The 26,313-nt window shown below is 42.6% G+C and overlaps 1 protein-coding gene across 1 annotated transcript in view; it reads right to left on the bottom strand.

Annotated features, from left to right (window-relative positions):
- PEPD (peptidase D) overlaps window positions 1-21,776 on the bottom strand; it is a 177,981-nt gene extending 156,205 nt beyond the window's left edge. Inside the window, exon 1 of the mRNA XM_069793476.1 lies at window positions 21,686-21,776. The gene's annotated coding sequence lies outside the window, so the exon portion shown is untranslated. The remainder of the gene's footprint in view (window positions 1-21,685) is intronic.
- Window positions 21,777-26,313: the final 4,537 nt, after the last annotated feature.

Raw genomic sequence — 26,313 nt, 5'->3', positions numbered from 1 at the left:
CCAAGTACTTGGCTTCTCAGTCCTTTGCTTTGGGCTTGACCTCGCCTTCTCCCGACTCTCTCTCCACTGTCTTTGTGAGCCCGAGCCCGCTGAGCAGGCACATCCTGTAGCTGAGCTGGTGCGGCACGCTGTATACAGTACGCCTGCTTGATACATTCACAGCCATTATGCATGGGTAATTTTTATTACCCAGGGGCATTTCTCTTTTACATATCCCTAGCTACAATTTTACTGAAATAATTTTCTTTTTTATTGGCCTCTTACATTGTTAGAGTGCCCGTGATTTCCCCAAGGTTAGATGATGAATGACAACACATCATACAAAGACAAAATACAGGCATTTGCCAACTATAAAACGGATTTTTTTCATTTGATATGTTTCCTTTTCTTGTGCAACAATGATAAGCAACCTTGATGGGATGAACAGTACAAACAGAAGTTTAACAAGCTCTCCTCTGAATCCGGGATCACACAAAAAATAGATTCAGTAAAGATACTAGATTTCTACTAACATGATGGACCTTTGGAAAATGGATTAACCATTTTAAAGACAATTTCAAATACAATCAGCTGGGTTCAATCCTGCAATTAGTTGTGCCTGGGCAGCCAGCTGGGTCCTTGAGAGGTTCCAGTGACTTCAGCAAAATCAGTGGGAATGTAGAGAGACAAAACCTTTAATTTCTACGCTGTCAAATGCAGGCTCAACTCCTCAGCAGCTTAGGGGTCTCCTTTCCTCCCTCCTTTTTCCCCAGACCTCTCCCTCAGACCAGGCAGCACAGACACCCTGCCAGTCACCCACGAGCAGGCAGCGTGTCTCTTTCCCTCCCACCCTCCCCTCTCCTTGTGAGCATTTGATCACAGCAATAGCTCCCGGCCAACACCATGCAGGAGGCAGCTTTTGTACAGACAGTATTTTCTGTTCAAACAGGCATTCCCAGCTGCTCCCGGGGAACAGAACATGAATATCATTGCTTTTCTGGCTGAAGCTATGTGATCTTAGCCAAACTTCAATCTGACCAATAGGTCTTTCCTTAAAAAGCCAGGGAAGAAGTAGCAAGCAACATGTGGGTGTCCACAGGCAGGTACCTGGTGTGAGAGTGCTGCCATATCCGTGGATGAAAGGGGCTCAGGGACCTTCCACGGAAAGACAGTATTGATCCAAACATGTGAACTGACGTTTCCTCTCAAATACATGTAGACTGTACGGGCAGCAGTGATTTGGCCTTACGAAAACAAACTTAAATTCAGATTAGAAACATAAAGTAAAAGAGAGACGATCAACACTATTATAATATGTTAAATACTTCCAAAAATTCCAATTATCAAAATCTCCAAGTGAACATCATTAGGCTCACTGGCCTGAAGGTCAATATTTTTTGGTGGCAGAATGGTAGGATACAGGAATACCAAGTGCCCCAAACACTACAGAAATACTTCAAATAAAATACTGTACATCTACCTATCCACACAATACTGGAGGGAGAGCAGGTAGCGAATATTATCTTGCTGTCTTCAGTCCTGGCTTGTTGCCCAAACAGCCATGCTGAGCGTGATGAACTGCCACCTCAGTTACTTCTATCCCCCTTTTTCAAGACCTGATCCAAAACTCAGTGAAGCTCACTAAAAGACTCCAACTGACCCAAGGCTTTGGTTGACCCTTGTACCCTAATTTCTTCTATTACCAGGATGGGGAAAAAAAAAGATTCTATTGTTTAAAAAAAATTACCAGAAGAGAAAAAACCAGCAGAATAGAATTTCAAAGCATCAAGTGTAACTAACAGGGTTTTAAAGAGAAGAACTAAGCAAAAAGCATAAATAACGTGTAACCCAAAAAGACCTTAGAAACAAGTTATGTGCCTGAACTTTTGAACTCAGTCTTTCCACTCTACTATCATATATAGAAATGACATGACTGATGGACTTGAAAGCTACATTTCAAATTCTGCAGATGAGATTAAATTAGAGAAAACATCCAAACCATTTCTAATACAATGGAGGTGTTAGATTGATTATACTCTTGGATTAACAGATGGTAACTGCAGATACATGAAGACTTTTTAAGTCTTCAAGCAAAGAACCTGCAGAAGAAATAGCTATTATTTGGGAAGACACTGGAGCAATCTGCCTCATAAAATAGATAAAACTTACAGTGTAATATTGTTAAGGTTTTCAGCCAATGTACATATGAAATGAAAAATAGAGAATCAGATTGCTTAAGGAATAATGGAGAGATAAAAGGACCGACAGTTTTATTGTGTGCGGCACTGGTTAGATGTCACAGAGACTTCAATCACCAAAATGAAAAAATATTTTCACTATACCAGTTGCGAGCAGAGAAAGACTAATGTAATTAAGGGTGTACTGAGACATGCAGTGTCAAACCTCTGCTATCACTTGGAAGAGCCAATACTAAATCAAGCTATTCCACACAGGGACTCGAGGCTAAGGTGTACGACTGCCCATGCACAGCCAGCTCAAAGAGCACACGCAACCAGCCAGCGCAACTCAACTCACCGAGGAGTGGTAACTCAGGTGTTTGCGCCCGTCTTGCAAATACAGGATTCATGACTACGCATCTTGCAGTATTCAGGCCCTTCATGAAGATCACATGTGGTATCAGGCTAGCACAAGTGTACAGCAAAGTATAAAAATACTGTGTAACTCTTTCGCTAAGTTTTTTTAGTCAAGTTGCAAATAGGAATCCCTAGCATTTCAGCATTAGGTGGCAAGTGAAAAGGATCCAAATGTAGTAGCTATAACATCTCATGACTGATCTAATGTTTCTGTGCTTGAAGTAGGCTTTTATATCCAAAGTTGTGCCAATCATATATAAATTGCTGACAAAACTATGAAAATGAAAACTAAGGGTTTAAAAATGCAGAGTTTTTCTTGAGCGATCATAATATTGATAAACAGATGGGCTGCGTGATACGAACGCACAAGCCTCCCCATACCAGGTGCAAGATTTCTGTTCCCGCCTACACGTACGTAACCATGGTTGACTCTCTCACCCATGTTCCATTGATTAAAACTATTTATTTGGGATTTCCTAAAGCCTTCATAAAAGCAGTGTATATGCTGTGGAGAAGTGAAATGTTTGAAGTATTTGCAACAGCTACTACCTTGTGTAGTCCTGGAACAATCAATATTGGTCCTAGTATGATCCAGTGTTACTGTGACAGACCTATGCTGTGAGAGCTTAAAGAAAGGCAATGTTGGATTGGTTCTCAGAGCCAACAAGAAACAGATGCCACTCACCAGATTTTTTTTAATCTACAAAATAGTGTCCATTTGTTCACATACAGCAATCATTAAGAAGTATTAAATCTTGATCTGTTTGTCACAAAAATGCTATGTGACTTCCAAAACCCTCCTTACCCCTGGCATTTGCAAAGAAGGATAGTTTCCTGCTATTCAACAGCTTCCATCTAAATTGGGAATCCTCCTGACAAACTGGTGGCACAGTGGTGCAGGAGCACATACCAAGGGTTTGTGTAGAAGTAAGAGCAGCTTCTCTCCCACATGCAAGCTTTCCGAGTTTGAATTCGAGCATGGCATTTATTTGTTCAAATGTGGACAAACGTGGAACCTGCTGAGAGAAAGCTAACTGGAAAATACCAGCTTAAAATAAGATCCTAATCTTATGTGCCTCAGACAGACCTCTTGAACCCTTTTGGGGTGAAGAAGTCCCCTGCCTCCTGGCCAACACCACTTCATAAGAAGAAAATTCAAGTGGATGGCATTTTCCTGGGGACAACCTGTGGTAGCAGGAGAGACCCATGCAGACCTCGCCTCCCGCTCTGCGCCTTGCCCATCCTTGCAGTAAGAAACCAGGACCCATGTTGAGACAATCTGCCCGAAAATCCTGCCTAAATGTCCATCTCTCCTGAAATCACTCCAGTGTGCTAAAAATATTTTCGCAGTATCTCAGTTAGAAGTGATTTCTTGTGTAGCTTTCTAAGCACCAAGATGAGACACCTGTGTTAAGGACTCAGGCTGTAGACGTTAATCAGGAAAACCTCCCTCCAATGTAACCATGTCAAGACCTCCAGATCGTTCTCTAACACCATGGATTTCTTTACACTAGCTAATGGAGGGGTGTGCAGACATGTACACACGCCACTGCTTTATCTATTGCCCAGGTTCAGTCGTTGTAGCTTTGTGGGGCAGTGACCAGAAGACAGAGCTCGCTCTGGATCATCCCCTGCAAGGGTCAGAGAGTTGTCGGCCACCGGGTACACACAGCTGGCACTGCAGCAGCCTCCTGGGGAGCTCCTAATCTGCCCTGTCGTGAAGATTGTTGTGACATGCCACTCAGAACTATGACAAGAGCAATCAAAAGACCTCCTTGCTTCAAATGAACCACCTCGATTCACTCCAGGGCCTGAAAACACTTTGGAGATGGAGCTGTTTTTACAAAAACTGCAAATTTTTACTCCTAACAGATTTGCCACCAAGTCTTATAATAAAAAACAAAAACCCCCCAAATCTTAGTTGATTGAAAAGGATGCTTATTTTCAGTGTTGTCTTCCTGCTGAGTTTCCATTTAAATGTAGGCTTAATACAGTTTTCCCCCATAAAACAAACTCGGAGTCTGGAAAATAGGGAACCTCCTCATCCTGCTTTATTGCTTAAACCAGACCTCCTGGACACAGTTCTTACTTTGCAAGAAAACCCATGTTAACAATGACAAATAAGACTGAGATCAATGTTTTATTAAGGCCAGACTCCTGTTACAACCTGCACAGATTATTTTAAATCATAGCTTTTGCGTCCAAATTACAATTTTCATTTGAATAGTATTTTTGGATAGAGAAAGGGATTTGTTCTCAGTGTCTGGAATCCCTGTTGGGGTAGCAAAAATATAGCAGGAGCTGTCGAGAAAGTATGCATTCTTATATTAAAACTATTATTCTGACCAGAGCTCGCATATGTGACACAGCACATATACTTGTAGCTATCTTTATTTCCATTTAGATATGTTCTGTGGCAAAAGCAGCTTTGTCCTTGTAGCCACTGCAGTAGCATTGAAGAACTTTTAAAGCAGGAGCTGACAGAAAGGATTTAATTATTCTTACCTCGGCTGCATGTTCGCACATTTCTCTCTTGAGAAAACAAAAATTCTGCACATGGAGTTGTTTGCAAACTAATGTTTTAGATACATTTCTGAGTAGAAGTTAATTTGCTTGCACATTTACAGTAAATTTATAGCCAAATCTAAGTTTGGATATCTCTGAACAAAGCAGCGTGTTTGAGACATCCGTATCAAACGATAACAAATACTGAGTTATGTGCACTTAAGCCATATCAGAGGGCAAGTTGTTATGGCAGTCTGCTCAGCAGGAAGCCATTTAAGATAACATTGTACTGAAAAGGGGCATAGATTTCAGAGTGCAAAACCAGTAGATATTTACATTTTGACTTCTTTATAAAATGCATCTAGATCACATCCAAAATATTAAGCGTAGTTAACTGCTCATACAACTGCCGACACCAAGCCTCTGGTCTCCTGATGCAACTGCATGACTTGCCTGAATGGGACAGCTGAAGGAGACCTACCTGCAGATCAGCTCATGGTTTATTTTGGGAGATGGATAAAAAACTGGGCTCTGCAAAAAATTCATTGTCCTCAGGGACAGAACGCTTCATTTTGCATGCTGTACTGCTGCACAGGTACCAAAACAACGGAAAAGGCACAAATAAGGGAGACAAAAGGACCTCTGGGGTTTGGGGATGACTGCTTTGAAGTGAACCTGGGGCGGTTGCATGGGAATGTGTAGGGCCATGAATCCTTCCTCGGCTGCAGCAGGACGCCATTTGGAGCTGACGACCGAGCTCCTCCTGTCCACCAGTGACACAAGAAGACTTCTATTCAAAACACGCACAAAATGCTGGGGAGCAAGGCTATAGTAGGCTGTGTTCTCTGTGTGTGGATAATATAGCCACACCATCCTGCTAAATAGCTTAGTGCATGCACAAAACTTGATTGGAAGTGCTGAAACACCGCTTCAGATTTTAGGACTATAATTTTAAAAGCTTGGTTGAGAATTCTATCTGAATATGAAAATTACATGGATAAACTTAGCTTCTCTGCAAAAGTGACACATGCTCCAAAAGCCTCCTATTGACATGTTTTCTGTGCTGAATGCTCTCTTGAACTGGAAAAAATAGAGCTCCCAACTACAAGTTTCTGACTCCCATTCTGTTATACATACTATATGTGTGCAGATTATCATAAAAGAAAATTAACATTTTCATAAACCAGAAAGTTTGTGTTAAAGTCATGCAATGGCTATTTATAGTCTTATTACTCTTTAGACCCTGGTAAATAACTACAGTATAACAACCACCAAAAATAATCACATCATGTGACATTACCGCACTCCTATTAGTTACAGTGTAGAAAGTGAATAATAACATGGTAAAAATTTTCTCCGTGGCAGCTCTGAAGAGAGGCCAGAAGGACAGAGGAGGAGGATGAAACACAGATCTGAAAGCACAGCACATCCTGCCGTCTCCCTGCGTGAAGATTAGTGGCCCACCATGCCCCAGTGGAATTGCTTCACAGTTTTACACTGCACTCGGAGGAAGAGAGCAAAGAAAATTAGGAAAGAAAGCACCGTTTGGATTTGTATAGTATCAAATAATATACCTCCAAAAGTTCATGAATTCAGGCTATAATTCTGCCTTAGATTATGATCATGTGAATAAATCATTCCTTCTGGTCTCTGATGGATTTAAGACACCTCCAGCCAGACTCTCAGAGGAATGAGATGCTCACTGTGGGCAGCGAGGGGGTGTTTCCAGCTCTGCTAGTTATATTCTTCATGAGCTGCTTCTCCTTCCACAGCACCCCCCGCCCCCATTTTCTCTCCTCCTTTGCACATACGCATACAAGACGACAAACTTTCTTCATTCTCCCTCCATGATACTGCATCGTTCTGCTACTTATGTGGAAGGATGAAGCCAAGAGGCCAAAAGTTTTGTTTCATTCCACAGCACAGAGATGGGGGAAAATGATAAATTTATGGCAAATCACGAAGCATTATCCTGCAAACTGAAGAAGGTGCAAAGCGGAGCCATCTGGCAAGTCTCTCCTTCCTCCCTCTGAATCGCTGTCACATTTCAAGATCAGCCTGTGTTTTCTGTCAAAAATTGGGAACCTATAGGCCATGGGCTGGGAAATATCTAAAGAGTAGGTGGAACGGGGAGGCAGGAAGCTTGAATCCTTACTCGATACTTTGTGTTCATTTACTTCCAATCTGCTGCTTCTACTTCTGCTAGGAGAGGGAGAGGAGCTGGCAGCCAGCAAGTAGGCAGTCAGTGGGTCCTTTGGCCATGACCACCAATGCTGGAGTAGTTGGGAAGCAGGACTGAACCCCAAAATTTCCTGGGGGTCCTTCATTTCTGCAAGGTCACGAGACCAATGCACTCAGCCTGCTGCAGAAGACCCCTCCTCTGGGGAAAAAGTATCCCCACCTGCACCTCCAACTTGAAGGCTGCAGCTATTTTGACACTTGGCTCCATGTTACTGCATTTGAGCAAACAAGCTTCTGCAGAGACCGAGAGGAGCGTGAGCACAAATTCAGCTCTTTTGCTGAAAAGCAAATTTTTCTTTGTGTAGGTATGTAATTGTTAAGGCCCTGTTTGAATGAAGTTCATGGATAAGCATGGGTACCCGTGACAAAGCAGTGCGCACAGACCTGCGTGTTCTGCATGGGGATAGACGGGTTAGGACATCCACAGTGAGGAGGATCTTCCACATGAGGGATGACAGTGAATCACTTCCATCTGTGATGTAAAAGAAAACCTTGCCATTTCATTCTACATACTTGATCTCCTCTAAGTACCTTCCCATTTGTCCTATAAATAAATAATAGTTTTGCGTTGAGTATGCTGTTCTTGCAGGTAAGTGGAAAAGGCTTGCTCCCTTACCAAGCAGGAGAAACATTGGCTATAGGAATGACAACAAGGCAACATTTGTAGAGCCCAGCAAACCCTGGGAAAGAAAACAGAAAAATGATACATAGAGTGGCTCTGAGTTTACTTTGTTTGCTGTTGTTATTCTGCCTGCTCATTTCTGTTACCAATCCAAAATTCTTGAATCTTTAAGGGTAAAATACTGGCTTAACTAGCAAAGCAAAGCTTCAGTGTAATCACAGTCCTGACCCAATTATTTCACTCTGCTGGGCAATCATTCCCTTCCATAGGTGAGGACTGCAATGTAGATCAGTAGTCTGGAGTGAAAAAACTGCATGAGGGCAGGATCATGCCCTTTTTTTTTGCCTTTTCCTATACATGCAGCCACCAGAACTATTGTGATACATACTTTGGATAGGTCCTTGTGAGAATACAGTACATGGAGGCATGTATTTCCATGCATTTGCTTAGGAGTCACGGAGGACTTCATTTATAGCTTAGTACCATATCTCTTCCATAGAAGGACCACTTTTTTTTTTTTTTTAAACACAAGCCATAAATTCTTGATCCAAGTACTATGCTTAATTGGGACTTGCTCTCATGTCAGAGACTGCATCGCAACATAAAAAGACAGAATGTGTCCTTTAAACGCTATGGAAATATTGCCCCTTACAAAGGTGCACAAAATGCCATAGAATGCAGAATACACTTATGTCTTTTTTTACTCATACTGAGATCTTTGAATAGTTCTACTGAACATTACCATTTATTTGACTGGGGCAGTATTTACTGCAACATATTCATGCTAATTTTCAGGCAACTGCTTCAGTCTGATTTATGATGTAAGTTCTTTCTTTTTTTAAGTCATTCATGCAGACTTTTCATTAAAGTAGAAGAGAATCTATAATGGATTCAATATGTAATGCGAAGATTAGCTTTGAAAATAGACTTATTTCTGCCTAAGTCATCAAATATTACATGTACATGAGCCTAAGTTCTGAGAAAGCCAAGTGAAATAAGAAGTTGCCTCTGAAGATGATACTGTGGGTGCTGGGTATTAGAGAGATTTTCCATTTGTTCAAAGTCTCCTTTCTACTTCTCTACTCAGATCTTCCTTCCCAAATCCGTATATCCTCCCCTTCCATATCCTGCAGCCTCTTTGCCATCTCTGCTCCCTGTGACTCCCTGACATCTCCTTTTGGCAATCTTGTGTCCTCCAGTATGCTTGTCTAAGGTGTGGGAGATACGGTATATGGCCTTCCAATATTTTTGCAGCATCAAAACTGGTAACTAGCCAAAACGTTCCATCCTCATTTGGCAAAGCTTCCACTGAAGTTAACAGTTAAAGAGTCAATGAGTCGTTTTGCCTGATTTGGCTTTAAATGCTGTGTACATTAAAATGGAAAAGAAAGCAAGGAGATGCTGTCATTTAGCATCCCAGTATTTGGGTACAAAATTAAGAATCAATGTCTTTTCTCAAATTAGAGCAGACATGAATTCTTAAGAATAAGGCAGAACCTACCAGCAAAACATACAAATGAGTTCTGAAAAGCTATTTCTATTAATAATGAGCCATCAGTCCATCTGGACAAGATTTTTAAGTTCTCAGGGACATTTACAGGCTAATAACTAAATCAAATTGGGTAACAAGGAGATGAAGGAACAGAAATGTTCAAGGCATCAGCTACATTAAATGGAAGCAATTGGGAAGATATTCACAGAAATTATTTTTCAGCAAACAGTTTGCTATGAAGGATCTGCCAAGGGCATAAGGTAAAATTGAATGCTTCGGGAGTAAACCCAGCAATGACATACATCAATTTGGATGTCTAGGAATACGTAGCCAAAATGAGCAAACAAATTCATGAAGAATCTGAGCAGCTTAATAATTTGGCCTACAGAATTTCAGGGCCAAGACAACATGCACTGGTGAGCCAAGGTAATGCTAATTAAGTGTAGTTCTCTGACATACTACTACAAAGGACCAAAAAAATTGCTCAATTCATATTTGATAAATAATTGATCTGACAACTTTTTTGATTTATTTGGAATAAGGTGCACAATGATTCACCTTTCTCCTTCCCATCTTTATTTTCAGCTTACAGAGCTGCATAAATGACTAGTGAATATATTCATCGAGCGTTTTATTGGATCAGTTTTTGAAAAATGCTTATAGACATCAACTGTTTTTTCCTTTTCATTTTCTTGCACACGTCATGCCGCTACACTGAAAGTTACAGATGGCCAGGAGCACAGGAATCAGAGCCTCGGGGAGCCCTCAGCCTTCTTGGTTACAAACAGCAGCAGCAAGCACCTCTCCATTAGCAGCTAGGAGAAGACTTCAAACACACTGGTGGCAACCCTGACTCCATCCATCAGGACCATTCCCCTTTTACCCTAGGAATACCCAAACCACTGCAATAGTCTTGAGAACAAGAGAAAGTATATTTACATACTGCCAGAGCCTGAAGTATTCTAGTGACTGAAATTTTAAGAAGCTTAACACTTTGCATTTATTTTTAATGTTACTCTGTGTAAAATCAGAACCATTAAAATTCTTTCTGTAAAGATATTTCAGTAGAAGCTTTGCTGCTAAGATGAGAAGATGCCTGTTCTTTAATCCCCCACATCTTTGCTGTATTTTTCCTGCTCTTCTTGTTGCGTTCAGTTCCTTCACTACTGGCTCAGTAAAGCAGAGGATGAGGCTACTAGTTGTTTAAATATATTTGGGGGAGAAAAGCAAACCCCCTACAAAACCCTAACTAACAGGATTGCTGTAAGCCCTGAGGAGCTGCAGCATTGCCTCTGCGCGTAGGTGGCCTGAGCACATGGCAGACACAGCAAAGCACCAGAAACCTAAATACTACCACAGAGTTGAGGATCAAACTCAGTTCAAGTGTAAGCAAGTGTAACTACATCCAAATCAGTAGCTGCGCCTGCTTTTCCCAGTATGGTTTTCTGCCAAATGCGTGTACCAGCAGCACGTCCCCACAGCCAAGGCTGGCCGGCCTTCCAGAAGGCCCTGCTGGCCAACAAGGAGGGACTGTGCTAGCAAGCTAAATTAGCCAAAAACTGCTGTTTTACAAATGTTGTTTAGCAGTACTGTTATTGCTTCTGTTCATTGTGGGCTAGGAGGTCTGTACTGCTTGGGAAAGGCTCAAAATTATGAATTCCTACGCAAGCGACGTGTTTGCATGACACACTTGCATGTCACCTTTCCTCTGCAGGGAGCAAGGTGAGGACCAGATGAGAAGCTGGAACTTCAGCAACGGGCATAGTGCCCCGAGATTCCCCTCTGAAGCCCTAGTACAGCAGGTACTACATGTGGAAGCTTGCAGGATGCAGAAAATCAAACAGCAGTACAAACCTTATCAAAGCCCAGCTCAAAATCAGTGAAGATTGTGCCATGCTCTTTTTTTAAGCCTTCTGTTCTGCATGGCATACATTACAGTGACGTTGGGTCAAATCCTGAAGCAGATCAAAGCTCAGACTGCCTATTCTCACACGCAGATTCTACTTCAAATAGAGAAATCGGAGAAGGGGAACGAGTGATAAAACATACTCCAAATGCCAAAAGTCATCCCCCAGCTACTGCTGAGCCAGAGGCGCAGTTTAACTTGCCATGACACGCAGGGAGCAACAGCATCACTTGAACAAGCAATCTAACTTTAGTGTTTGATATTGCTTAATCATAATGAAAGATGCTCGACCTGTCTACCATGTGTCCCCCAATCAGAGATTCTTCACGCTTTTACAGCAGGCCTACTCATCTTTCTTCCTAAAACAAATAATCTCTCAGTCTCATTGTAAACCACCAGTGACACTTAGTATTCCGATCACTCCATGCAAGTCCACCTGGTATATAGTGTTTTAAATCCAAGCGCTGTTACGGCTATGCATTTTCACTAGCTTCATGGTACAACACAATAGCTCTATTCAGTAAGAAGTAAATCTAAATTCCAATCCTCGACTGATGAGGTTTATATAGTTGGGTTTGGTTTTTTCTTTTTGACTTTTATGCATCTTGAAACCACATCTGTCAAAACATGTTAACTAAACAATGGGATACTTAAACACTCGCTGCAATATCAAGAAGCTTTTTCTTCCTCCCATTTCACTGGTTAGAAACCTTTTTGATCTTAAATGGTGACAAAGGATCATTGAAAAAGTCCCCACTGTCTGGTAATGTCTGGAAAACACTATTTATCCTAGACAGTTTATCAATGTGTCATTTAGCTCAAGAAGATTATAAGAAGGGATGAAACACAGCAGCTCCAGAGGGACTTTCAGAAATCCTGACAAGACCCCCACTTGGCTCCTGGTTTGCCTGCCCCCACATCCCTGCAAAAAAGGATCTTACCAAGAGTTTTACTCTGCTGCTGTATGGATGGAGCTGTGCAACATACCCTTTTGCTTGGCAGCGGTTGAAATCCCCAACCTCACTTTTCCTGAACATGAGGTGTGATCCCAGACCAAGAGGGATCAAGAAGCACACAGCACTTCAGCAGCAAAGGGAAGCAAAATATGGGGTCTGCTCCGAGGAGCACTAACGTGACCTGGAGTTTCTGCAGGGACCCCGAGTCCTTTGTGAACATTTTTGCTGTTCTTTAAGCTGAAGTCATTGATAAAAGTGGAAGGGTAGATGTGAGCCTAGGTCTGCCTAATCTGCCAGGTCTAAATGATGTATTGATAAAACGACAATAATTTCCTGTAATCCTGGAGGCTCTCCTTACACCTAACTCCCCTCATTTACCATTGTCCTGCTCTCCTGGTTGTAGGTACTGCCCATACTTCCCCATTAGCCTCTCTAGAAAACTTTTGTGTCGCATAACTCCTTGGTGTGATTTATAAAGCTATCTAACTTGTTTTCTTCCTAGCGTATCTTGTGTAACCTATTTGTCTTTTTATCACAGCATCTTATCTGCCCCTTATTTGCTGTAGCTATTTATCAAAGAGTTACAATAATATCTATTCCTCTAACGTTATTGATGCGGATGCCTCCACAGTCAAAACCTCAGCTTCGTCACAGGCTGGCCATCCTGCTGCGGTGCTGACAGAGGATGGGCCGCGGAGCAGCGGCACCCCGACCAACAATCCTGTGGGCGAACTTCACACCCCCCCCACCTCCGCCTTTTCAACTTGTACGCACACGCCTCTGGCAAAATATCGCCGGTTTGCTCTGTACAGCACCAAGCACAAGGAGATGCCCCACCATGTCTGTGCACCCAGAGCAGCAAGGCAACTAGCATAGACCCACCGTCAGCTGTTTTCTGCAGCTGATGAGAGTTCGCTTTGACTTTTGGAGACTGATTTGCACTGTCTACCTTAGCTTGTCTATTGTAAATGAGTTATACTGGTATTTTGCTGCATGACAGAAGATTTACAAGGCTTAGATCATTCAGTATGTAGAGCCCTCTAGAGATGTGCTTAGTTTTATTACTCTATTGCCAATGCTATTGCTGCGATAGTTGCGGTTACTTCTAATCAAATACCATGCTGTTCTCATCAGTCAGTGACAGCTTTTTTTGGTTAGTTTTGGGTCTAATTTGCTAATTAACATCAGCTTTAAGAGGTAATAAAAAGCAAAATAGTGACAAAAAATATTGATGTTTAATATTCAAACAAGGTAACAGGAGAAAATGCTTCTTAGGGTGCACGTGTATTTGTATACACGTGCACACATCTTGGGGTGGAGAGATGTTTCAAGGTGTGTGGTTAGTAAAGCATCTTCCAGGTATTAGCTCTCCCAGACAGGAGGGGTTTGTGGTGTGTGCTGGGAACGCAAAGCACAAACTCCTTCAGAGCCTCATTCTGTGTATTTAATACTGGAAGTTGTATAAAACTAAAACCCATCAAGCTGTGTGTTCTCATCAAGAGATCTCTTGAAGCTTCCCTGAAATACAGAGATGCCAGGCTTACCACCCGGAAAAAAGCCAACAGGCATGTGCAACCAGGCTGCCTAAAATGCCCTATGCTTTCACCAGCCAGAAGATGCTCCACGGGGTGCCTTGGGCACTGGGAACTGCTGCAGGCAGAGCAGCGGTCCCTCAGGCAGTGCCTGCTACCACATGCTGCCCAGCTATGTATTTGATAACAAAACTCTCTCCTGTCAGTGGCTGCTTCATGCTCTGAAGCCAGGGGCTTTATTTCTAATTGCCCACACACACATTTATAAATATACTTTAAGCACACATCTTACAAATTTCTTCTATTTATTAAATCTTCTCTAATGGTGTGAATTCTCATTAGTCACATAAATCAATGCCTCACTCCTTTTCCCGTGAACATCACTATATGTTGATACCCAAGAGCTGCGAGTTCCATGCACTCATGATGTATTGTGATAAAAAAATTACTAGTTTTTACATTGTCATCTTTCAGTGCAATTTAATGTTTCCCTGTCATTTGATTTTTTAAAACAGCAAACAGGAAGAAATTTGACTTCAAATTCTGATTTATACATTAACTCCTACTAGTTTTCTTCAGAACTAGCTAGTCTTGACCCTCTAACCCTGTCTTTACACAGAAATTTATCTAATTATTAGCAATACAATTCTCATTTACCAGATCTATCAAGTACAGAAAAATCTCAAAATGGGCAAGTGTCCTGGTTTCAGCTGGAATAAAGTTAATTTTCTTCTTAGTAGCTGGTATAGTGCTGTGTTTTGGATTTAGGATGAGAAGAATGTTGACAACACACTGATGTTTTAGTTGTTGCTAAGCAGTGTTTATACTAAGTCAAGGTCTTTTCAGCTTTTCATACTGCCCTGCCAGCAGAGGCTGAGAGTCCACGAGAAGCTGGGAGGGGACACAGCAAGGACAGCTGACCCAAATGAGCCAAAGGGGTATTCCATATCATGTTATGTCATGCCCAGTATGTAAACTGGGGGGAGTTGGCTGGGGGGCACCACGGCTTGGAGATTGGCTGGGCATCATTTAGTGGGTGGTTAGCAATTGTATTGTGCATCACTTGTTTTGTATACTTTATTATTATTATTTTCCCTTCCTTTTCTGTCCTACTAAACTGTCTTTATCTCAACCCATGAGTTTTACTTTTTTTTCCCCAACTCTCTCCCTTGTCCCACTGCAGGGGTGGGAGGGAAGTGAGCAAGCATGGTGCTTTACATTGTCATCTTTCAGTGCAATTTAATGTTTCCCTGTCATCTGATTTTTTAAAACAGCAAACAGGAAGAAATTTGACTTCAAATTCTGATTTATTCTATGTCAAATTCTGACAATTAAGCATGGTGCTTAATTGTCAGCTGGGGTTAAACCATGACAGCAAGTGACAAGCATGAGAGGAGTACTAAGAAAGGAAATGAGGTGGAGGGGTTACAAGTAAAGATACAACAGTGGTACAGGGAGAACAGCAGAGGGTGAGAGTAGCAGTGCTTTATCAGTTGTAAAGGGTTTAATATTTTTTCCAGCACTGACACCAAGTAGCAGAAAGGAGGCAGTGAAAGTAAAATAAAAATCAAGATTTGGGAATGGATCCTGGTCAAAAGAGCTGGGAAGTCCAGAGGAGGAAGAAAACAGTATTTCCTAAAGAGAGGCAATTATATTGTACCCCAGGGAAGACTCTTGTCCAGCTGCAAGGCAGACCAAGGTCCTACCAAGGGTATAGCCGCCCCAGGCAAGCGCTCCCCAAGGAGGCTGCCCTTGGCAAGGGCAACATTTAAACCACCTCCTCTCTCTTCAGCTCATGCATCAAGAGTCACTTGTGGCCTAATGTTGAGCCCTGGGGTATCCCATAAAGAGAAGGGCTTGCATAGGATGGGTATCACTAGACTTCTATGGTGAATGCATATTGACTAAGTGGCCTAATGCAGGCAGAGCAATTCCAGAGCATCTGCCAGGGCCCAGGGACTTTTTGATACATGTAAGAAAAGTAGGACAAATTAAAATCCCCCCATTACTTCCCACTCAGCGCCTATAATGCCTCAAGGGCCAAAGGACAACTGCAATCCTGGGATATAAAAGGACCGACTCCTGTGGGAATTTGCTGCAATGCTGAGGATGGCTCAAATATCCTCCAAGCTGAACTTCCCTCAGCATCATCAGCCAGCCAGGGACTGGGCCACCATCAGCACATGTGCCATCTGGGGAATGCAATTTCCCCACGCAGAGGGCTCTCACAGCAGATTTGCTGGAAGGAAGATGAATCAGACTGAATTGGGACACTGGAGGAAGGATCCCACTGCAGCTGTGAGAGGCCAAGGGCAGAAACTAGAAGGGGGATGTCAGGACCTGCAAAATTGTCTCCTTTAAATCTTCCACAAAGGCTTCCTCATGCACTGGCTGAGCCCACAAAAATTGAGATGTCAGAGAGATGTGGTCAGGCCTGAACAAGGGGAAACAAAAGGCACTATTTTATCTGCAGCAGAAAGGCAGTGGGATGCTTCAGGTACCGCGTGACCTGACCGGAGAATACAATAAGCATTATGAAGCCTGCAGTAAGGAGGGAGAATAATTTCTTCTTTTCAAAATCAAATTCAAGTAGAAGCAGCCTTAGCAAAAGCCACTTTATATAAATTAACACAATTCTACCATATATCACAATGACCGGTTAGGCCAGAGGACTTTCATTGTCTGCAATTTCCTCCCAGCTGCAGTCCTTTGGCTTTGCCGTACACAGCCACGTGCGACAGAAACGCAATAGAGCGGCTCGGCATGAAGACAAGGGCTGTCTGTGATACTTACCAGTTGCCTTCAGCCTCCTAAATGGTAGATGAGGGCCAGATCATCTAATTAGTCTACACTGACTTAGCATAGACCTAGAACAAGGGATGGAAGTGACTTCAAGACACATTTATTTCTGTGTGATTGCTGAGCGACTCTGGAGGAGCAGGAGGGAAGTCAGCAGCAAACCCCCAGTGTGCCCACCACAGGGCCTTCCCTCCGAGCTCCCTGCCCGTCTGTGCACCATGGCTTTACAAAGTGCCTGATCCTACCAGGGCAGGCATTAACAAATTGCAAAGTAGGCTGGAACAAGGCCAGTGAAATCACAAAACATGATATAACTAAGAAATTTGGCAAGTAACTGAAGAATTGGAGGAAAACCAGGAGTGTGGTACTGCTGCTCAGCAGAGGTGAATGCTGATGATTTTGAGGCTTTCTTTTGAGCAATAATCTCCATGAAAAGGTCAACACCATGTAGATGGTTAGCAATTAAGACCTCTGATGGAAGTAACTATCACCATCTACATTAAGGGAAAAAAAGAAAAAAACCAAAACCCAAACAACCAACCCAGACCCAAGGGTACTTGAGTAAGTTAGATCTTTCCGATTGCTTCAGCCAATTAGCTCCTGAGGCAAATAGCCTGTAGGTCCTTATGTGGAACCAGCAGGGATATCATTAGGAGTTCACCTTCGAGAAGTCATGGAGGAGGCACAGGACAAGTGGAAAATGACAGTGCCTGTGCTGAACACGGGGGAGGATGGCAGAGTGAGGAATGAAAGGGCAGTCAAGAATGCTGGAACAAATAAACAAGTGATTTGTAAGGCCATGGAGGACATGAAGGAGATGAACAGCACTGCGCATGAATCTGTCACGTAAAAATAATGTCAAAACAATATCATTTAATTTTCCAACAAGGTAGCAGACCTTGTGGCGAAGGGAGAAGGGTAAATGTCATACTTCACCTAGTAAGACTCTGACACCGTTTCCCATGGTATTTTTATATAAGCTATGGATACACAATGTAGATTAAACTACCGTAGGTGGATGCAAGAAAGACAGGGTGACTTAAGCCAGGGAGGAGTTATTGATTGTTTACTGTCAAAATGGAAGGATGCACAAAACAAAGGTATTCCTTGGGGATTTGTCCCGAGCCAGCTCTGTTCAATGCCATATTATAGTGACCTGGAAGGTAGGATATAGAGTATTCTCAGTACATTTGCAAATGACCCCCAGCCAGAAGGGGGAGGATAGGATCAGAATTGCAAATGGTCCCAACAAGCTGAGGAACTAGCACAAACAATAGGGTGCATTTCAATTAGAGCATGCAAAAATACTCCACTGCAGAAATACAGGATGGAGGAAAATTGATTAGTTGGAAGATCTTTAGAAAAGGATCTAGCAATTATAGTAAATTACACTGAGTGGGAATCAAGAATGCCACAATTTTGAAGGAGACAAACATGCATGCATAAACAAGGGGATAGTCTGCAAGTCATGCAGAGTAACAAGGCTTTTGTTGGGAAAGTTTAGCCAGTGTGGGGCATTGCCCCTCAGGAGAAACGTGGACCACTTGATAAGTGTCTGAAGGAGAGTAGTGGGAAAGGTCAAAGTCCAGGAAATGGGCCTACATGGAAACTGTGAATGAGTATTTTTGTTCAGCCTAATGTTCTGGTGCAAAGACACGAGGAATCAAATGCTTTCTTTGTCCACTGCTGGCAGAATAGGAAGCAGTGGGAACCCAGCATCCCTGGCCTCGCACAAAGAGAGTGGCAGCAGAGCTGGTTAATACAGACACCGGGGAGGGCGTCTTCTCTTAGAAGAAAAAAAATACAAAAACAAAAACCCCAAAACAATACAAAACCACTCAGATAATCTGAAGCCAGTTTAGCAGGTGCTTACACAACTACTTTAGACTTCAAATAATCAATCCTGATGAGAAAGGCATAGCCAAGATCAGCATACAATCATCAGGGAGTGTTAACCACTGAGTAGTTGAGTTCAAGGTGTGCCAGTCAATCAAGGGGAAAAAATAATGAAAAACATATCCCACTTTAAGGATAAAAAAGGCCACAATTTGTACATTCAGGTGATTGCAATACTATTAGAGAGGTCATCACACTGAATATTCATCGATTGCCCTAGGCAAGGGCTTAAAGCAGTCAGAGAAGTCTCTGACTGCCCAGCAATATAATTTTATCTGTTCTTAATCAAATTTTAGGATCAGACAAGCTTGTGTAATTGCACTTAAAATGGTCCCTTGCTGGACATCTATCCCGTTCAACCTCACCTCTTATTGTCTAGTCTTGTTTCTTGGGGATTGCTTTTGCTTTAGCTGCACAGAGCCTACTCCAAAGCCTAAGCAAACAGCTTCTTAAAACGCAGGCAGTGGCAAGGAGCCCTTCATCACCATCCCAAACCCCTCAAACTCCTGCAAACCATCAGAAAGGTGAAGCACTTTGAGAGCAGTGGCCGTTTAGCTCAAGCACACCAGCACAGTACCACAGCCACCAGGACCCACCTGGAGATCCAGCAAAGTGCAGCGCCCTTGGCCACAGCAGCCTGCTCGGATCTAGCACAGGCATTGCCAGTCTGGAGTGGCATTGAACCATCTAGACACAACTGTAACGAGTCAAACTTGTTTCTAGCAAAAAACCCGCAAAGCCCAATTCACAACCACCTTGCTTTTTGCTGCTTATAGCAATAATGATGATACTCACCCTGAGAAACTCCCACATCTTACTCTGACAGTAATACACAGTACTGTAACATTAATGAATTAGCAGTAAGAGAAAACTACTCATTTGGAAGAAGGCTTCTGGAGCAATATAAAGCTGCAGGAAACCTGCCCGATTTGTCTTTTGGCAGGTTCTGCTACTAGCTTTAAATTAACACTGCAAGTGTTACCAACTGATTCTCTACAGGAACTAGCTGAGTGAACCTGAGCACACCTGTAATTGCATGTTCAAGTTACACAGACCTCAGTTTTCTGTCTTAGAACAGATTAGGTTTATTTTTAGGTTTTTGTCTCCACCTGAATCCAAAGTTCCAGCCACAGCATTGTAATGTTAAACCCACAAAGGTCAAAATCGGAAGAAAATTATTGCACCAGCCCTTATGAAGTGAAACGTGCATTTTACAGAGCTCTGTTGGTAATGTTTTGTTCTGCTTTTCTGTTCTTTCACAATTCTCTGTGCAAAGAGACTATTTTGACATAAGCATTGTATTCTGTGAGTGCTGGATAGGAACAACTTCTCCAATTTACATAAGCTTTTTAAAACTAAGATTTTTTTTAGTATGATCTTCATCCCTCCCATGTCAACTTAGCAGTGATTGGGAAAGGCTAATTGGGTTGTGTTTTCTTTGCATCTTGAGTATAATCATGGGGAACTATTTGTTTTGCCAGATCAAGGTAGCTTAAGAAATACCGTAAGAGCTAAGGAGATTTTAAATTATTACAGTTTCTGTGTTCTTAATAGTGTATGATGAATAGGAGGAAACTAAAATGTGGTAAAAGCTTGTGGAAAACTGAGAACTTTTAAAACTAAAATTAAGAACTCATCCAACATGCTTATTACCATTGCCAAGAGCAATCTGGAACTCAAAGTTAACAAAAAAATCTCACCCCAAGTTATTCATGTCTCACTCACTGTCAAAACCTCTAAAGTATATCAGATCTTTCAGTCAGCTCTAATTAAGAGTATTTTGGAGACAGAAACAGAATTTAATTCCTCCTAATCTTGGTAGCACAGAACCTGCATTTTCTCTCAGCTTTTCTTTCTGCATCCAACTGCTGTTTCACCTACCAGCTTCATAGCCCCCATTCCCAGGCTCTGCTGTCCTTCGTGGTACTCTTCTGGAGGCTGGCATTCACCAGAGGCATTCAGAGCAGACTTCAGACTATTTTTACTCCCACCAAGAGACCTACCCAGGGCTAAAGAAGCAGAAAATTGGGCAGCCGTGTAGGCAGTTTCAGCAGTGTCTCCATTAGCAAGTAATTTGGTTCAGCTGGAGTGGTTTTGGGAGACTAAAGCAGCAGGTGCTGATACCCTTCATATCTCCAGCATGTGTGGATTGTGGGTTTAATTTGGATTAGATTTAGCTTGATCACCTAGAACAAATCTTCCCCTTGCTCAGGGAATCAACATTTTCTGAAGAGAAAAAGCATTTGGTACACTCTAAAATAATCTTACGGTCCACGGTGCAGTTCAGATCCCAACGTCCCATTAAACACTAGAGACCATCAGATGGCTCACCTCAAAGCACGCCACTGCCCCTACCTAAAGCACTGTGTTAAAGTTCTATCTTCCTCACTTCTCCTCTGTCCCAAATTGTTGGGAAGTTTCTTAAGGTAATTGGGTTCATTTTGGGAGGAATGTTGCAGATGCCTTGAAAATAGGGGTATCATGCAAATCTAACAATCTCAGTTATGAAGCGCCTTAATTATGCACGACTGCTCTGCATTACATAGGTCTAATTCACATTTGAAATGCATTCAGCTTCCAGCACAAACATTAGATTCAATTACCACATGATTTTTAAGAAATGGTAACATTGCCAACTAGCAGAAGTCTACCTGAGCTATTTCAGCTGGTTTTGATTAAAGCAATAGTGCACGTTTCCCTTCTCTATGCATTACAAACTTAGCCTCCTTCCTCTTAGCTACAACGTTGAGATCTAAAAAGGCAAACCCCCCAAAGTTTACAGAGAAAACCACCTTGCCTTATAATCTCAAGATATGAAGAAGTAAATTTCCAGTGTAGTGAGTTACCCACCCAGCTGCATTTATTATGTGTTAAAACTCCCTGTGCACCAAGCAGAAAATTTGCCCCTAAGCATTTTTTTTATAATTTTTTTTCCCATCTTGAAAACTGCCAGAATACTAAACAGATTTTTAGGAAATTGCTCTCAGTGGTAAAAATTCACCATCTGATCTCCAAACAGAATTATAAACCTCAAACACAGAGGCCAGATACAGCCCTCTAATTAGGAGTAGGCAGTGATTTTCTGGCAAAACATGTTTTGTCAGAAAACGTCAATTAATCAACTTCCCCACCCTCCCCCCCACCCCCAAAAAGGAGAATTTACCTATTTCATTGAAATGTTCCCTGAGAAAAGCCTGGGTGCCAGCATGGACAAAGCAGGCTCCTTTCCCGCCTGACTCCCAGCAGAAAATGGACTGGGAGGTGCCCGGGTACCAGGCTGGGACTCTCCTGGCCAGGAGTCCTCCCAGTCTCCCATGTGTGCTATTTACTGAATAATGAACCATTTAGTGGCCCCAAGAGCCTGTAAGGCAGCCCAGCAGTTCTACCACTCTTGGAGAAGCAGCAAATTAGAAGGTTGTCTCCTCTCCTGCCCTAATTATAAACCATCGGGACTGGGTGCTTAATACTGATGTACTGGTACGTGGCTCAGCCCCAGCGTTCTCAGTTTGAATCACTAAGTGAAATTATTGTAAGTCACCATGGGCTTTGGCTAAGTACAGAGGGTAGCTTTGGACTATGCCAAGTTATTTAAGGATAGTAAATAATACGGATTTGTCATTTCTTCTGCAAAATGTGAGAAAGGCTATCTGCCAATCTCTCCCCTGCTCGCAGCACTATCAATATCCCACTCTCTTGACTAGACTTTGGCCAATACATCACAAACTGATGCTCATGGTTGAAATTCATTAAGCGATATGTCTGGGTTGCTTCTTCTGCAGGAATGAGATTTTCTTCTGCAAACCGAGAGGTGATAAAAATTCCCTTTGTAAATACCAAGGTTGCTTGAAATCTTTCCTTCTAATTTTCTTTCATGAACACGTTGGGGAATTTTTGTGTGGGATGACCAAGGGGAGGGTTACAGAACAGGAAATGGCAGAATTTTTTTTTTCTTTTCTCCTGAAGAAGTCTGCTTTTTATGGGAAAGCTGAAAACATTTTAATTTTCTCCAGTTCTGAACTAAAATTATTTATTTTTGTAGCTTCTTAAGGCTTCTACAAGAAATTAAAATTTTTCTTCCAAAAAATAATCACTTTGCCAAAGCAGGACAGTGAAAGGAATGAATAGCAGCCTGTGATTGACAGCTGCACCCCTCAGCCCTGCTCAGCACATTCTGCACATCAGAAAGACAAAAATGTGGAGAACTATTGATCACTGCTGCTTAAATGCACTGAAACTCTGAATTTAACAAAAGCACAGGCCCGACACAGGAAACTTCTGTATGTTCCCAAGATAAGCACATTATAAGCAAGGCCTGTGGAGACTTGCTCACGGTGCCCCAAGTTTAGTTACTTTCCCCAGAAACAAACCTGCCTTGGTCCCGTTGCAGGTTATAATCGGGGCCATCCAAACAGGCTGTCACTTAATGTTCAGCTTGGAAAATTTTTATCATGTCCATAAAGAATTAGATTGTGGCCACTGCGCTCATGCTGAATCAAACAGGAATTATACACAGTCAGAGCAAGCCTGAAATAATGCCTTGCCAGTAACCCAGCCATATTCTTTTAATTCTCTCTAAATCTCTGTGCTCATGGAAATCCCACAAGAGAAAATCTAAATAAATGAATCATAATTATAAATGTTGTTTATGTAATTGGTAAATGATGCAGAGATAAGTGAGCACTGCTTATTCCTACACAAACACAAATTAAATATGGGCACTGCACCAAAGATGTGCCCTCTAGTACTCCAAATCTAACAAGGTTCAAAGTTTAAAATCGCAGCCCACTCCTATGATTTGCATCTCTTTCTGTCATACCAACCCTTCCCATCTAAGCACCTCCATATACTAAGGGTCCCAAACTGGAACTGTGGATCAGGTATTTTCAAGAAAACCTAAGACGCACATTTTTCACTTTGCAAGTAAAAAAGGAAAGGGCAAGATAATCCGTCAGCAAACTGACCCCTTATAGGGATCATAGGCAGTCCCATTACTGCTATGACAACTAGCTCAGCTGCGAGCCAAATGCCTGGAAAAGGCCAGCCAAAAATCCATCAGTAAAAAGTCATTTATCACTGCTAAAGGAAAAACCAGTGCTGCCATCCGAGGCCGGCATCCACGGAGCCGGCCAGCCCCTCTCCGCAAAGGCCGGGCTCCAGAGCACAGGTCCGTGCCGCAGAGCGAGCCTTTGGGGCTCGTCAAGGACCCGCTCCTGACTGGAGACAGCCATGTTTCTATTCAAAACAAAACCTATTAAAACAGAAATAATTAGCGCAGGGCGTAGTCATTTGGAAAGCTCAGAGGTTAGCATGCTGTCGCTGAGTCACTCTGAGCCTGCTACACAGCGAGGACCTGCAATGCATTGATTTTAATATTTTACCAAACGAACTTCAGAAATTCAGAAGATGGTGGAGCGATGAAGCCTATAAATAGTAACAAGCAGTTTTTTTGAGCACATCCTAGCTTTTTTTTCAACTCTGTACTCCAAGGAAGCACAATGCATCCATACATACCTTTCTTTAAAAACATCTTTTTTAAGGACTTCAGTGCTGGTGGAGGTGCTGGATTGACAGCTCCGGAGATTCATTCTGCTGTTTACCCACTGAACAGGCATAATGCAGGCAGCACAAACTTTGCTGAGCCTGCCCTACCAATGTGCCTTTGGCACTTATTAAAAAATTTAACACCCTCAAATACATTGTATGCATTGCAAAGGAAAGCAGGCTAGAGCACCCAGCATCTCAGCCGGCAGCAGCGACCCACTTTATGGCTGTGCTAATCACACACAGATTGACATCATACGAGCCTTCAACGCCCCAGCGTTTTCACATGACCTCACGGGCAGTGAGAGAGATGCAGATATACTATTACTCAGTATTTCTGGTGTGTTAACATTAGTGCTAATGCACCGCTGAGCCCCAAGGAGGGTTTTGGAGCCGCCCTTTGCATCAGACTAAGAGCACCGCGAGCCCCTCTCCGCAGACAAGGCTGGGGCAATATTCCTCTCCTGAGGAGAGGCAATAGCTTTTCTTCCCTACCTGCCCTGACACAGAGCACCGGGGATGCAGGGGAGAAGCGGTGCGATGTGGCCTGCCAAGGCCAGAGGAGTGGGTACATGGCCGCGTCCCTGCCCCTCATCCCCTTCCGAAACGCGCTGCTGCCCAGACTGCTGCCCTGCTCCCTCGTTGCGCTGCTCAGGCCGCTTGCAGGGTGTATCCCGGGGCTCAGCAGGACAGAAGGGCTCAAAAGCCATGCAAATTCAGAAGTCTTCATTTTCAGCAAGAACCCACATCTAGCCTCTTAAAACTGGTGCCGGGCAATTTGCCTGAGGAACCTCATACACAGCAAATTCTCAAATTCACTATTTCTTATTTCAGCAGAAGACTGGCAGTCATTACAAAAGCAAGACAGTGATGTAGGAGTCAGCAGACAAGAGCAGGAGGTGGAAGTCTGCTGTTTAAATATCTTCTGTACACTGTGTAAACAGATACAAGCTCAGCTTCCTCAAATTGCTTTACTAACCACATTAACCTCCGGGACTCCCCTTTGTTTCCTGGGGTGAGTGAGTAATAACCCAGGGACACAACAGTAATGGCTGAGCTCACTTTCCAGTGAGTATCGTGTGAGATGACTGGTACAGCATGCCCTACATCTGAAGCGGAGGTTTTCAGAAATGATGTATTATTAGCGCTGCATCTGAAATAAGCCAGTAATTGCTTAATGTTTTATATTTACATGGGCTGTACATTATGTTTGCTCTGAGAGAGGGAAGGAGAACTAAGCAGGAAAGGAGTTTGCAATAAACCTACAGTAAGCAATAAAGAGCTATAAACGGTAATCTGTCAATAGCGTCAGCTTCGCTAAGGGCTTGATTCAGAAAAAGAGGAGCATCCTCAGCTCCCAACAGATCTAAACCAGCCCAAATTGGATGTAGTACTTAGCAGGATTGAGCCCTTCCTGAAGGATGAGCTATTAAATTTAAACATACATAAAATCTTATTTGAAAGATCATATTCATTATTAATAAGAGGAAAGATGATCTTTCAGATAAGGCACTGTTGCGCTGGGACTCTGCAGTGAGCTCCAGCTCTGCTACAGATTCCTTGCTTCATCTGGAGTGACTTCCTCAAGGTCCTTGTTCCTCACGTGTTTATCCTCGCAATGGGGATAATTCCTCTCCTTCCCTCCCCGTACTGGGCTGTGTTGTCTTTCTATGACCGTGTATAATTCCCAAGTAAAAGTAGGCCCTCCAGTTCAGCTGTAAAGTAAATAATGATTGGTAGTAATAATTTGTGAGTATTTTTTCTTTCTTTCCATCTTGGTAATTGCTTCCTACAATACCATACATCACAGTAATATTCTGTCACAGTGGATTGGATTTATGCGGTGGGAGAAAGGGGCAAGGACCTATTTTATTTCATTTGTGTAACAAATGAATAATTCTGCAGAGTTCACCATATTCCCTAAGAAACTGAGACTAAACCAGCTACTTGCTGGGTCTTCATTTTGATCACAAAGATGTCTGGTGTCTTCTGAGTTTGCTGGCTATATTTAAACTTCTGTCACTGGGAAGTGGAGAAGAACAAAGTCACATACACCAACTTGTGGGTGCTCATCTGTTTTTAAAAACACAAACTTCTGCAGAATTTAACAGCAAAACTGTCTGCACTGAGAAACAACCAAACCCCAGTGAGCAAGTATGCAAGTACGCGTACATGTTTTTACAGTGTAGTGTGAATCCAAACTCAAAGTGGCAGTGGATAACCAAAGTTTGCAATCTACTTGTTTTCCAG

The sequence above is a fragment of the Haliaeetus albicilla genome, chromosome 10 (genome assembly GCF_947461875.1).
Source record: "Haliaeetus albicilla chromosome 10, bHalAlb1.1, whole genome shotgun sequence".
In the NCBI taxonomy this organism is placed as follows: Eukaryota; Metazoa; Chordata; class Aves; order Accipitriformes; family Accipitridae; genus Haliaeetus; species Haliaeetus albicilla.
Note: the sequence above shows the minus strand (reverse complement) of the source record. Positions and strands in the feature narration are given on the sequence as shown.